This window comes from Equus asinus, chromosome 1, assembly GCF_041296235.1.
Source record: "Equus asinus isolate D_3611 breed Donkey chromosome 1, EquAss-T2T_v2, whole genome shotgun sequence".
In the NCBI taxonomy this organism is placed as follows: domain Eukaryota; kingdom Metazoa; phylum Chordata; class Mammalia; order Perissodactyla; family Equidae; genus Equus; species Equus asinus.
Window position 1 is genome coordinate 169,171,210 of NC_091790.1, and position 15,795 is coordinate 169,187,004.

Here is a 15,795-nt window from a genome sequence, read left to right on the forward strand (position 1 = left end):
TTTTCTTATAATTCTCTCCAGAGAGATTCTGGGCATACACAAGAAAATACGTATCTTAATCTCGTCTCCTCCAAAATAGTAACCTACTAATACTGCTCACTGCACCTTACCTTTTTGACTTAATAATTATTCCAGTTCAGTATATATAAGCTGCCTAAATATTTCACTATATACACCATAATTTATTTATCCAGTCCCCTACAGATAAGCATCTAAGTTGTTTCCCATTGCTGCCAAGAATGTTCTTAAATATCTATTATTTCACAAAAGTACAAGATCAAATGATATGTGTATCTTAAGTTTTGATAACTATTTCCAAATTGGTCTCAATAAAAATTCGAAGTCGTACTTCCATTAGCAACGATACACTGCCTATTTCCCTATACCCTCAATAACACACTATGTTTTCAAACTTTGTTTCTTTGTCAATTTGATAGGTTAAAAAAAAGGGTATCTCATTGAAGTTTTATTTTGCATCTCTCTTACATTAACTATTTATATCCTTTGTGTCTTTGTCTATTTTTCTATTTGATTGTCAGTCTTTTTCCCATTGAATTGTTATGCTTTATATATTTATGAAATTTGCCCTTTTCCTATTGTATGAATTGCAAATCTTTTTCCTAATTTGTCTTTGCTTTTTGCTATAGTTTTTTAAAATTTTGTTCTGTTTTTGGCAATGCAGAATTTTCATATCATTCTTTTCTTTGATGCTTTCTGGGCATCTCCTCCTTCCTATTCCCACAATTACAGTAAAAATCTTCACTATCTTGCAAATAAATTACAGTTTCCTAATTGGTCTACTTTGCATTACTCCCTCTACCTTCCAACTGATCCTAAATGCTTGTCAGATTAACCCTCTTAAAACACCATAACTTTAAATTAGTAGAGCTACAAAAAGTTGAGACTGCAATATAATAAAGATGTCAACTGTACTAACAGAGCATGACTATTACAGTTTTGCCTTGAACTAAGCACCATCAAGCACTCTCAAAAACAGAATTATAAAGTTTTCTATAATTTTCATTCATTAATATGTCACTGACCACACATCTAAGTATTTTAAACTAGAGGGACATTTTGATTGAAACCAGAATTATATTTAATATATCACCTGCCTCAGGACTTCAACTTCACAAGACTATTTTTATTCTCTTCCCCCAGAATCTTTCTACCTAACCCTACCTTGCCCTAGTGGCTTCAGCCACACAGGGACCAGTCATAAGAGCTTTAGAATCTAGACTTTTCTCACCATAAACAGGAAATAATGTGTCTCTGACTCTATACAGAATGTGGCAATATAATTCATGCTTCTGGAAGGAGGACTAACATCTCAAGCTGACAACTAGGTAATAAATATGATTAGGAGCCAAGCACACAAACCAGAATATCCCGAAGTGTATACCTTTCATAAGAAGACACAAGCAGGCTTAATCAACAAGACACATTCAGATAAAAAATGCAGTCATTTTTTCCTCAAGCATAGCTAAATAACTATCGTTCCAGCAATATTGCCTTCTTAACCTCAAATTATTATTGCACTTGATTACTTTTCTGCAAAACTGAAAAAATTGTTTAAAGTGAAGACAGTGATCAAGTATGACTCATTAACAAAATAATTCCTCACATTTCTTTGTAATGAGTTAAAATTTACACAGAATTATTCCAAACAGCTCACACAGTCCTCAAAAATAACCTACGCAGTACATGTTATCTCCATTTTCCCAAAAGGAAAATGAAGTTCAGAGACCAAAAGTTCATGTTCACATAGCTGAAAGCAGAGCCAGCACTTGAATAAAAGTCTTCATAATCCCATTCCACATACTTTTCCCTTTACAGTACCACTTTAATGTCTAGAAATTTATATTTAATGCCAATTTTTTAAGTTTTAAAATAAAGGTTTTAATGAAATGTTTAGAGTACTAACATGCAGTCATACATACCAGACATGTCTCAAACTATTACTCTTCTGTGTTGTCACAACCCATTTGTGCAGACCACAATACTTCTCTTACACATGACAAATAGTGAGACATAAAAAACACAGGCTAATCAGTTTATAAAGTACTTCAAACTACCCTTACATAATAACAGTACTATATAGTTACTATTTAACAAAACTAAGTAATAACTATTTACTATTTTAATCTGACACTAATAAAACTCTTATTAAAGCAACTATTAAACAAATAAGCTCTTGGAAAAATACCAAAATGCTTTGTAAATAATCTGCTACACCAGGCATACTAAAAATTAAGGCAAAAGGCTACACACTGGATGATTCCAACTATATGACATTCTGGAAAAGGCAAAACTATGGGGACAGTTAAAAGATCTGTGGTTGTCAGAGGGGAGGGAGAGATGAAAAGGCGGGGCACAGTAGAGTTTTAGGACAGTGAAACTACTCTATACTACCTATAATGGTAGACACGTCACTATACATTTGTCCAAACCCATAGAATGTACAACACCCAGAGTGAATCCTAATGTAAACTATGAACTTTGGGTGATAACGATGTGTCAATGTAGGTTCACCAATTGTAATAAACGTGCCATTCTGGTAAGTGATATGGATAATGGAGGAAACTATGCATGTGGGGTTAGGGTGTATACGGGAAATCTCTGTACCTTCCACTCAATTTTGCTGTGAACCTAAAACTGCTCTAAAAAATAAAGTCTATCGAAAAAACTAAGGTAAATTATCTGTGGCAACTCTAATCTTTTCCTACCAATCGCTGTTTCATAGGTCCACTATTACCTATTTAGTAAAGAACACCTTGTCCATTAACCGTAACCTTCAGGGGAACTCTGCTCTACCCAGTGCTCCTCGCAACTGCTGTTCTGCCCCTTGTAGCCGGCTCATCCTCTAACATGACGTCTGTAGACTAAGCCCACACACAGGGAGGAAGTTAAGTACAGACAACAGAGGGAGTAGACAGATAGTGGCTAAGGAGATAAAGAATTCCTAAAGAGGGAAATCTGCAGGAAAATCCACAAGAGAGAGCAGAAAGGAGAAAACAATCCTGAGATGCTCTGAATTTACTGGTCTACATAATGTGAAATCATATGAAATTAAATTATCCTAAAATATAAAACATATTACAAACATTTCCCTTCTTTAAAAAATGTCTTCGCTATACATGGTTCCAAAACTAGAACTTGATAATGTGTTTACAATGTGTCCTCCAGCTACAAGCAAGATAATTTTTCAAAAATTGACTGTAAATGCTACAAACATTTTTCAACAGAAAGATATATAAAAGTGTGTCAAAGTGTCACTACAAAGACCTAGCTCTCAGAATAAAGTTTTGAGTAAAATTGCAAAGATTAAACTTTTATGATTTATTACATGAAAGAAACACACACTTTTATATTCTGGCTATTCTTTACTTTTTTTTGGTGAGGAAGATTAGCCCTGAGCCAACATCTGTTGCTAAGCCTCCTCCTTTTCCTTTTTTTTTTTTTTTTTGCTTGAGGAAGATTAGCCCTAAGCTAACATCTGTGCCAAGCTTCCTCTATTTTGTATGTGGGATTCCTCCACAGCATGGCTGACTAATTGAGTAGGTCCACACCCAGGATTCAAACCCTCGAATCTGGGCCGCCAAGCAAAGTGTGTGGAACTTTAACCACTCGGCCATGGGGCCAGCCCCCTTCTGGGTATTCCTAATCTAAGAAGTCAACAATATGCTACAAGTTACCAAGCTGAGCAGGAGGTCAATGAGATTTTGAAATAGTCACACAGAATGACTGTAGGGTGTGAGTGCTTGTTTACTGGCTTGCTTTGGTCATCATTGAGGAGGGCAGGTGAAGCACCTGACAGATTCAAGCATCTGAGTCATTTAGGAAAAACTGAGGGACCACTGGCAAATTAGGAACTCAGAATCCCTATGATGGTAGGTGATGGTAGGGAGCCACCACCATCACCTGAGCAAAAAACGACATTATGCATCTGAAATTTCAGGGGAGGCACAAAGGCTGGAGTTCCACCAGCGATCCCATTCAGTTCAGCAACATGGATTAAGCACCAATGAATTACCAAGCACTAGGTTCGAGGTGCGAGGGGACACTGAAAAGAGTAAGACATAGCCCCTATCTTAAGAAGTTTCCAGTCTAACACAGGGTAAGACAAGTTCACAAACAACTATAATCCAGGCGAGGCAGAGCAAGTGCCAAGAGAGAGGTACAAAGAACAGACATTCAGAGATTTCATGAAGGAGATAGATGGCTAGGATGAAACCTAAGGTTATTACTCAGGTGACCAACAGGTTCTTGCTGCTGTTACTATTCTTGTTTATAATATCCTCCCTTTAGTTGTACTACGTCTACAGCAGAAGGGATGAAAACCTTGAAAAATATGTATGCTGCTTTAATGTTTACAAAGGATGTTCACAAAAATTCTTAATTGAAACTCAAAGCTCTCCTATGTCAGGTAGATGTTGTTATCCTCTCTGGTAGCCAACCCCCCTGAGATGGTCCCCAAGGATCTTTGCCTCATATCCTTGGGTAGTCCCCTCCTTCAGCAAATCAGGGCTGGCCTGTGAGACCAATAGAAGACATTGAAAATGATGGTGTGTTGTGCCCAACGATAGGTCATAAAAGGCGCTCCAGTTTCCACCTGGGTCTCTTGTATCTCACTCTGGGCAAGCCAGAATGAGGACAGCCCCAGGGAAAGCTGCTCATGGAGAGCAACCAACTTGCCAGTACCAACTTGCCAGCATGTGAGTAGGCCATTTTGGAAGTGAATCGTTTAGCCCCAGGCATACCCTCTAATAACTGCATCTCCAGCTGGCATCTGACAGCAACCTCATGAGACCCTGAGCCAGGATCACCTAAATTTGTGACCCACAGCAACCATGAGATAATAAACAATTATTGTTGTTTTTAGCCACTAAATTTTTAATATGTTGCAAAGCAACAGAGAACTAAGGCTCCTACTATCATATAGGAATGGGTAGATAAACCAGGTCTGGAATCCAGTCTCTGGCCTTAAGGTTCATTTTCCTTGTCACTAAACAATACCACTTCTCAAGTAAAATAAGTTATAATACCATCAGGAAGAACCTTTCCATATGACTACATGACCAGCACTAACACACCAGGCTTGCCACAGTAGCGAGACACAGGACATGTCCCTGCATACTTAACAGACATAATGGGACCTGCAACATAATTGAATTCATGGTGCTTCATGGTACTTTGTAGAGTTTTTACTATTCACTGGAAAATTTCTGTTTTTTTAATGTACAGATTTTAAAAATAAAAACCTAACATATTTATAGCATTTTAATGCTAAACAATTACATTATTGATATTAAGCATATTTATATACTTTACAATCTTAATCACAATAAACATTTCTACAATTTTAAACAGAATTAATATGTCAGACTAAAAATGCTCAACTGCTGATTATTTCTTTAAGGATTTGCTTTTTTGTCTTAAGTCTTCAACTTTCTAGCATTACGCAAATGTAGTAAAATACATTATGAAGATGCTCATGATGGTGAAATCTTAAAACCCCATCCATAAAATGGTTACTATCTTGTACAGCAAGGTGCCTGGCTCCTAGCCTGTCTACTCCTGGAGAAGGTCAACAGAACATTTCATTGTTACAACCACATGTACTGTTCCTTCCCACAATCACCTCTTCAGACCCACACAATCTTACAAGATAGGTAGGACAGGTATACTACCATCCCCATTTTCCAAAAGATGCTGGGGCTTACAGAAGTCTAGGTAATTTAACCAGGGGCACGTAGCTATTAAAAAGAATCACAAGAATCCAACCTACAATTTTTTAGTTCCAAATTCCAGACTTTTCTTCTACATCATGTTTCAGCCCAGTGGTTCTCTACCCTGAATGCCATTAGAACACCTAGGGTGCTTTGAAAACTGTCTGTACCTGGACATCATCCTCTAGAAATTCTGATTTAATGGTTCTGGTCTGTTTCAGCCATCTAATATATAATAAACCAGTGATGTTAAATTCACAGGAAGTTTATACCACAAAGGGAGAAACTATGGATATGTAAGGTGAAACATCCTTATCCCCTAAGAGCTCCTCCAGAGACAAAGATACTTTGCAATAAACCAAGCAGAACAAGAAGGAAGAGGAGATGGGAAACTCAAACCCACTCTGCTGCTATCACAGGGCCACCAAGGAATAATTTATTGCTCTGATTCCACTCCTTGAACCTCACGACGCCATACCTTAACTCCACTGCAAGCTTTAACTCAAGCATCACCTCCTCTGTAAAGCCTTCAGGATCACACAAAATAATAAAGTCCATTTTTTTGCATCCATCTTTTCTTGATCTCTACCTCTGTAACAGCACATATTGCACAAGGCATTTATTTACACACCCATTTCTCTCACTGGCCCGAGGGCTTCTTAAAGGCAGGATCCCTATCTTATTCATCCTTCTCATCTGATATATCTTTGTATTCAGGGCCTTGAAGACAGCAGATATTAAAAAGTGTTTGCTAAATAGAATGATTTTTTTTATGTTTCATATGGTTATTTCCCTCTTAGCCTCCTAGCAGACACTCCTTTGAAATTTTTCAACTTCTAATAAAAGAAAGGAGACTTTTTTCCCACTACTGGATTAGGTTTGAGAACAATGTATGCAAAAAGGCCAGATGTGATGAGAGCAAGACATCAGTGGAAAGGAGGCCAGAGGCCAGGAAAGAGTAGTATGAATGGAAAAAAAAAAATGGGATAATCAAGGATGGGGTCAGGTAAGAATTTTTTAAAAAGGAGAATTAGGCAAACAATGTGATTTTCATCCCCAAGACAATATGAATCAAAGAGCAGAGATTACAGGCAATTGCATTTTCAACATCTCCCTTTCTACAGGGCTCCTTCCTCTTGGCATAAAGACATATCGTCTCTCCCCTCAAAAAAAGAAGTCTGCAGCACTGTTTCTCATCCTCAGGCACATAGTAGAATCCCTTAGAGAGCTTTTAAATTTCTAGACTGAAGACTAACGAAGGCCACATGTCTGAAGAGGGACCCAAACACATCTACTCTGTCCTCACTTCCTCATCTCCTAGTCACTCCTTCACTCCAAGCAGTTGAGTTTAGCTCCCACCACTCCAATGAAACCTTCAAAGAGGCACTTTACAAGCTTGATCATACCTGATGATTCATAGCATTAAATTTTAAACGTAAACTTCTATTTCTTGAAATTCTGCCATTGGCATGAAAAGTTTCATTTTCTCTTTTCTCCCAGCCACTCTGGCCACTCCCCTTCAGCATCCTTTCATCATTCTTTTTCTTGGTTTGTCCCTTTAACTGCAATATTCTCTAAGACTTACTTTTAGCCCTTTTCTCTTCTTTTTCTATGCAGTTCCTCCAAGCACTTTGATCCTCATCCATACCTTCAACTACTCTTCATAAGGTAAGCACTCAGAAATCTGGATCAACAGGCTACACAACTCTTGTGATGCTCCAGGATCCTATATCCAACTGCCTTCTAGATGCCTCCATCTTGCCAATGATACACCCCACAAGCACATTAAACACATGTCCAACCTGAACGTGTCATCTTCCCCCTCAGACCTGCTTCCTCTTCTCTTTTCCCTCTCACTAACCAGAAACCTGGGAGTCATTCTAGTGCCCTCGCTCTCTCATTCCTTTCATATTCAAGTAGTCACAAAAATCAACCAATTCTCCTTCCTCCTAAATATTTTTCCTAAACATTCTCATTTTTCTATACCCACTACTTCCACCCTTGTCTGATCTCAAACTTCCTTTATGCATACTAATCGCACTGTCCACTCTGACCTCCAATCTTGCTACATCCCCACTCCCCACCCCACATCACCCCCAATCTACCAAACACACTGCTGTCACAATGATCTTTCACATCACTCACAATTCTTCAGTAGCTCACTACCACAAACAGGTTAGGAAGCATGCCCTGACTTAGCTATCCAGTTTCATCTCTTTTTACTCTTGACTTTGCCCTTCACACTGTAACATAACAGACCTACGTTTAGTTTCCAGAACACACTGTGCTCTCATAACGCCATATAAATACTCATGCTATTAGCTCCATCTGGAAATCTTCTCTGCTACTTACCAAACTCCCCACTCCTACTCAGTTTTCAAGTCTCAGCTCAAACACAACCACTGCTAAAACCCTTCCCTGGCATTCCCGTCATGGATCAACAGCTTCTGCTAAGCTTCCTTTGCACCCATACATATCTCCATTACAACAAACAGCACACAATATTTGAACTGTTGGTCAAGATGTCTACTGTCCTGCTAGACTATAAGCTCCTTGCTCAAGGACAGTGATTTTTAATCTTTATATCTTCAGCACTAGTTCAACGAACATAGCATATGGTAAAAAAAATTTTTTAATTAATGAACTGTAGGCCAACTACAGGGCAAGAAGATCAACTAGACTTTGAGCATAGAAAAAATCCAGATCTTAAGGAAGTGCAGATATCTATTACTAAGTCCCACCCATTAAAAAAAACAGAAATATATGGTTATTCAAGTATCAAGGTGACAAAGAAAAAAACTTACTGGACTAAGCAGGCAATACGGAGATAAGAGTCTCCAATGGAGCAACTGACAAAAGATCGACAGAAAGCCCAGAGATAAAGGTGGTTCATTCTATGAGTCAAGTAATTCATGGACCGAAGTCCATGGACTGAGCAAAAGATGGCACTTTCTTCTCTCAGTTCACCACTCCTCCCCTTTGCCCTTATTCTCCATACTATTTTCCCAGTTCCATTACCAAGTCCCAGATCCCATGGGGAATTCTCCCTGGTTGGAGTCACCAGTCCTGGCCAGTGAGTTAGTCTGGGGTGTAAGAAAAACAGGGAGTCTTTATTCTTGTGGCCAGGACGTAGACGAAAGAAAATAAAAATATTTACTGAGGACCTATTTTGTATTAGATATTGTGCTACTTTACAAACACTCACTAAATCTCACAGTAATCATGAGTAATTACCCCATTTTGCATGAGGAATCTGTGTCCAAGGCCACACAGCTAGGCAATGAGAAAGCCTGCCCCAGAACCCGGGAATGACAGCCTCCTATTTCTACACCCTTCACCACCTCAAAATGGAGATGAATGTGGCCCAGCCATTCCAGGTTGGAACTTAGAATACATTAGTCTCTAAAACACTATTATAAATGTTGGTTAGAATCTACAGTACCAGTAATCCATAATAAGCAGACGATGGGTTATAAAAGCTTTGGGGTCCTGACCTGGAAATCTAAACGCTATTTATTTTATTCCTATAAGCACATTGTTCAACATTACAAACAAAAATGAACTTGAAAATGAATTTTTGGAATACAGTGGGTTCTTAAGTGAGGCTTTTCTTTAAGAATATTTTCTTCCACAAAAAATCACCAAGAATAGAAACAATTCTGCTTTATTAAGTTGTAAGAACAATGACACTAGAAGACACCTGTGGGAAATGTGCTTATCTGACCAGGCACTCATTTACAGTATGCCACCCTTAGAATAAATCATACTAAACCCTACAGACCAGAGCTTAAGATAGAAATGCCACAAACTACAGCAGCACAGCTGATATGCTTATAATCTACTGACAAAACATACTCCTTAGCAAAGTAAAACCAGATGTCTGGTGTGAAATCAGATGTCTGTGAACTTGTCTTTCTTGGCTTCCAGAGCAGTATTAAGATACACTAAATACACAGCTTAGCTGCATATTAAACCTACAACTTGGCAAAATCATGACAGTTTGGACATGAAGCATCAGCATTTTTATTGTAATTCTTATAAACCACAGATATTTCTGAAATAGAAATCCTAAGTTTAAGCACCCTGCTAAATGTGGTAATATGTCTTTCTCACTTTGGGAACAGTATCAGAGCTTTTTAAACACATTATAAAAACTCTTTCCCCTCACTTTTCAGGCTGACACTCTTTAGGCAGGGCTGTGGAATAATCTGACGGGGAATTCAAGCCACATCAGGTGTGAGCCCTTGCCCCTAGAAATTCTAGGATCAGATATAACAGGTGATGAGTGTGAAAATGCCAATACCCAAGAGGCTTAGCACCTTTACGAAAGTTTAGTAGTAAATTGCTCTCCACAATCACAAGGAAGATCAAAAGAAAGTGATGGGTGACCAGACAGATGAACAGGAGGGACATTAACAGTATCTATATGCCAAACAGTTCTTTACACATTCTTTTAATATACTCATTGTTCTATTTTGACAGATAAGAAGTTAAGGAGCAGAGTTTTAACTGGCCCGAAGTGGAAGAGCTAATAAAATAAGAGCCAGGATCAAGCCCACGTCTAAAACAGCATAAAAGGCATGCTACTTCTACATGAGGATTTGGGGTGCAAATGAGGAGTGGGGGTAAATAGCCAAGAATACGGAAGTAAAAGTCAGAAATTTACAATTTTACCAAACAGTAACATACACACATACAACAAAAAGTTGAAGAAATGAACACAAATTGTTGACAGTGGTCATCTGAGAATGACTTCATTGAGACTCACTTTCTACCTTTTAAATCCTTGCAAATTTTAATTTTAAATAACTTTTTTTCACTTTATATAACCTTTATAACCAGAAAAAGACACCCTTTTTCACTTTGATTAAAAAATGAGGTTAAACGTACAGAAACCCATGAACGGCCTACTTTAGTATTTATTTTCCTGAACGCATCATCCCCAATATTCTCCATGCTTTCTAACCTTAGGTCATTTTTATGAAACAATTCAAAAAATTATCCTCATCTAATTATTACACTGGTACAATACACGTGTTACACTGGAAAATGACTCTAACACTATTCATTACAGGACACAAATCACCATGGTCAATCATCCTTGAAAGCTTGTTACTGAAAGTACCAGGAAGGCAGAAAAACAACACTGTTCTCCCACAACACCATAGAGACTTGCAAACCACTAAGAGCAGTAATACAGGGAAGGTCTTGTACATTAACACTTAACTATTCAGAAAATCCGCAGAAAACTGGTAAAAGGCCTGCCCCAAAATGGCCATCTCCAACAAAGTCTCATCATTCTCACCATCCTACTTATATCAAGGTGCTCAGCACTTTGGTAGGAAAAGATAAAAATCCATTGAATCAGTGAATGAACCCATCATCAATAAACAACTATTTTCTGGTTTTTCACAAAGTAAATTATGTGATCATCTGCCACTTGAGCACAAACTAGTAAGAAAGAGGGTTCAGGGCACAGGCGGCCAACGTCAAGATGCCATGGAGGGCAATTCTAGTTTTCCATCCAAGAATGAAGTTTACCACGTTCTTGCTTGTGGCTAACCTGAATTTTAATAATAAAAAAAAAGTTTGTTTATATGTGCCATACAGGATGCATAAGGAATTCCCAACCTTCTGAGAGGAGCTGTGCTTCACGTCACCAAGATGAGGGGAGGGAGAAGCGGTGTTTTTGTGGAGTGATGGCAAAGTCTCAGAGAAGATCCATTAAAAGAGACCACAATGAAAACCACAACAAACCTCCAAGGACTTCAAAGTGCTATTTGGTAACTTTTTTCAGAAGTGGATACAATGCTGGTGAGGGGGTATCCAATCGAAAGTCAAGAGAGAAAGGCCCAGCCTGGTAATTTCTCCCCCTCAAAACACCCTCCTCTATAAACTTGAAAAAAGATCCCAAAATAACTTCAATTCAACACTTGTGATACTGCTGTTAACTTTATGCTTTGGGGTCCTAAAGGATTTTTACAAGAGTCCCCTTTTAAAATATAAAGATTCTTGAGAGGGATTCCCGTAAATTATCAAGCAGGATTATCAAACAGGATCAGGCTTCTCCCATACTACAGCCTCAGGGATTAGTCAAAGCCAGCTAAGAGCTATGGGCCTGAGGCAGACAACTACCGGACCAAAGGGTAACTACAGTTTCCTGTCAGGTCAAGTGGCCAAAAGGGATCTAAGCCATGCTTTCAAACTCCCAGCCAACTCTAGACTCTGTAAACCTGAAAAAACTCTTGGGTTTGGAGCCTGTGACCCTTGAAGGAGGGCCTCAGGTTCCTGATGAAAAGGTACAACTTGGCCCCGAGATCCCCCAGGGGCAGCTCTGGATCTAGACGTTCTCTCCCTTACTCTCTCTCAGGACAGTCCTAGATCCTTCCACCCCTGATCATTCCTTACTTACCCTTTCTCCCGTTCTTCCTCGGTGAGAAGGGGTAAGTGGTTATTTTGTGCCCTCGCCCAATTTGGCCAAAGCCCTAAAAGTAAAAATGATAGAGACAGACACGTGCTTTAAAATCCTGATATTCAAGCCTTATGCACTCCCACCACCTGCCCAAGGCTTCCAGGCGGAAGGCGGCGCGTCCCCACAGCGCTCCCTCACGGCCAGGGCTGGGGGTCGGAGTGGTCCCCTTTGTGGGGGACGAGGAGAGGGCGCGATCTGGGGGTGCCTGCTCGGCGGGGATGAGTGGGTCGCTCCGGGCTAGGCGTCGCTGTCGCTAGGCGCCGCTTTCCAACCCGAGTTAGCCCAAGGAAGAGGCAGGGGCGCCGCACGGGGCCTCAGATAAACACGCGCACGCACACATGCCGGCGATCACCACGGCACTCGCGACCGAGCAGCCCTCCGCCTCCCGGCAACACCCGCCCCGCCAGGGGCCAATTCCCGGGGAAGGGGCCCGAGCCCCGAGGACCTCCAGGTGTCGGCGCCGCGCGCCAGCCCACCCTCTCAGAGCCCCCCACCCGCCGCCCAGCGCCCGCCCTCCGCACCCGCTGCGCAGCTCAGCCCAGGGGAAGTCCCCGCCAGGGCCCCGCCCTCTGTCGGCGGCACGCTCCGCCCCCGCGCCCCCCACCGCGCGGGAGCCGCGCGAAGCTCCGCCTCCTCGCTCGCCCCGCGGGCCCCCCCCACCCCGAGTCCCCGACCGGGTTGGATCCAAAATCTGGCTCGGATTTGCAACGAATCAAAAATAACGCTCTTTCAGCGAGCAGTCATTCATTGAGCACTTACTCAAGCACAGGACCGTACTAATAGCTGAGAGGGCAGCAAAGAGCTGAAAATCTATGAAGCTGTGTCTTCAGCCCCTCCCCTTGTTTTACAGGTCAGGAAACGAGACTCAGCAGTTACTTTCAGGCACACCTATAGTGTCAAAGAGCCTTACTAGCTCTCTCCCCTCTGGACTCCTCCTCACTGAGCTTTTTCTACTAAGGTGCCCAAAGGAAAACTATTCAACTTTTCTGCCTCTAGGCAAGCCAAAAGGAATAATCCAGAACAGATGGTTTACTTTGGAGAAACTGGAATTTGATACCTAAGCTTTTGCCTTCAAATGGTATAAACTCTTAACGGGGTTATTACAGCCTACGAAGAAAGTGGAACCTAGAACTACCGAACATATATTAAATACTCTTCTCTCTCTTCTTTTTTTTTACCCTTCCCTCAATTATATCCCTTATTATGTCTGTCTTTATTGTCCTTCTGGATACTGACAAACTACTCAGTGCATTTTCAAATCATTTAATACAAATGTAAATTCCAGATGCTCTGGTGCTTTCGGTTCAAAATTAATTCTAAAGTTTTAAGAATCTACTCAGAGACTTAAATGACCTGATAACTAGAACTCCTCGAGTCTTCTAAGGAGAATAAAATTGCTCTCCTGTGAAAGGGATAAGTGCCAGTTTTATACTTTTTTTTATTTGTCACTGAAATAATTACCGTAGGGTAAGCTTTTTTCTGCCAATGCTTAAGGATTTAAATCCAAGAGCACTTAGCTGAGAGGACCACTCTCATCAAATAGCAGTGGAGACCTATGTGTAAATTGGACTGAGCTCTATTGGCACTGTGACCCCCACGTTAAATAGATGGAGTTCCTGGCCACTTGTAGCTGACAGTCTAGAATGGAATGTTCAAAGATAAACAACAAAGACAGGTGTGTGTGGATTTTATTATAATGGAAAGTGAATAAACACACAAAAAGAGTTATTAAGTCTGACCTGACTTTGTCACTAAGATTCATCAAATGTACTTAAAAAAAAAAAAGCTGAGGTCATCTGAAAAGGCTAAATACTGTATGATTCCAACTATATTACATGCTGGAAAAGACAAAAGAATGGAGACAGTAAAAAGATCTCTGGTTGCCAGGAGTTAGGGAGGAGGGAGAGAATAGGAGGAGCACAGAGGATTTTTAGGGCAGTGAAAATATTCTGTATGATACTGTCAGGGCAATACATGTCATTATACCTTTGTCAAACTTCGTACAATGTACAACACCAGGAGTAAACCCTGATGTAAACTACAGACTATGGGTGATAATGATGGTCAATGCAGGTTCATCAGCTGTTACAAATGTACCTCTTTCCTGCTGGGATACTTGGAGAAGCCATTCAAGTTTGGGGTCAGGGGATGTATGAGAACTCTGTACTTTCTGCTCAGTTTTCTGTAAACCTAAAACTGCTCTAAAACAAGTAGTATGTTAAAAAAAGAAGCTGGGGTAAAGCCTCTGAATGTCTCATTTTCTTCCAATCCTCAATTAAATTCTAAATTGCATATTTGGCTTTATGTGTGGAGTTGAAATATGATGAGTAGTATCCTTATATTGGAGGAGCCCTTTATGTGGCATTGACGTCACAGAGAGAAAATGAGTCATATATGCCTAAGGTAAAAATTAAATTATGGTTATACTTCATGTCTAATATTCAGGGAGATATTTAAGCAAAGTTAACTTGAAATAATTGTGTACAAATTCTGTACACATATATTTATATTTCAAATCTATTCCCATACATACATACTTACAATTAGTAAACAGTGCAAGGTATCATAGAGGTTTTCAGACTTTCTGGTCTCAAGATCTCTTTACATTCTTAAAAATGATTGAAGACTTTTTTTTTAGAGATTGGCACCTGAGCTAACTGTTGCCAATCTTTTTTTTTTTTCTCTTCTCCCCAAAACCCCCCAGTACATAGCTATATATTCTAGTTGTGAGTGCCTCTGGCTGTGGCATGTGGGATGCCGCCTCAACGTGGCCTGCCAAGCAGTGCCATGTCCGCACCTGTGACCCAAACCAGCGAAACCCCGGGCCACACAAGCAGAGCGCTCGAACTTAACCGCTCGGCCAGGGGCGGCCCCAATGATTGAAGACTTTAAAGAGCTTTTGTTTGTATGGGTTATATATGACCCTATTTACTGTGTTAAAAATTAAAACTGAGAAAAACTCTAGACATGTGTTTATTAAGTCATTTTTAAAATAATAAACCCTGTTACCTGTTACTATAAAGAACATTTTTTGAATAATGACTGTTTTTTAAAAAATTTGTGGGAAAAGTGGCCTTTTTTTACATTTTTGCAAATCTCTTTAATATCAGGCTTTACAGAGACAGCTGGATTCTCATATTCTGCTTCTGCATTTACTCTGTTGCGACGTGTTGTTACAGCTAAGATTTGATGATTTGAAGAAAATCAGTCCTCGTACAAATTCAGTTGAAAAAGGGAAGATCTTGCGAACTCCCTAAAAAAGTCTTAGTAACCTCGAGGATCCTCAGACCTCACTTTGAGAATTGCTGCCAAATAGCATTTTGCATTTCTTTTATTTGAATATCATGCATTCCCACAGCAGAGTCTGCCAACACCTGAAATTACAGCCCTTCACTTGTTCCAAGCTACAACTCAAATCTGACAGCTCGTATCAAACCATCTCAATTCTGAAAGTTTTTTCAAAGCTTTTACTATAGCAACTCCGATGAAATTGATATTCTTATTTGAATATACATGAAAACATTTGAGATTTCATTTATATCCCTCATTTCAAACTTTCTGGGAAATTTTGAATATAAATTGTGCCATCTGGAA

At 39.9% G+C, this 15,795-nt stretch overlaps 1 protein-coding gene across 2 annotated transcripts in view; it reads right to left on the reverse strand.

Moving 5' to 3' along the window:
* Positions 1-12,835, reverse strand: part of IMMP2L (inner mitochondrial membrane peptidase subunit 2) — an 845,338-nt gene extending 832,503 nt beyond the window's left edge. The window contains exons 1-2 of one of the 2 annotated variants that reach the window (XM_070511972.1): positions 12,723-12,835; positions 12,142-12,214 (exon numbers count right to left, since the gene is read on the reverse strand). The gene's annotated coding sequence lies outside the window, so the exon portion shown is untranslated. Of the gene's footprint in view, positions 1-12,141; positions 12,215-12,537 lie in introns of both variants that reach the window. The other variant, XM_070511976.1, reaches the window with a different exon arrangement.
* Positions 12,836-15,795: the final 2,960 nt, after the last annotated feature.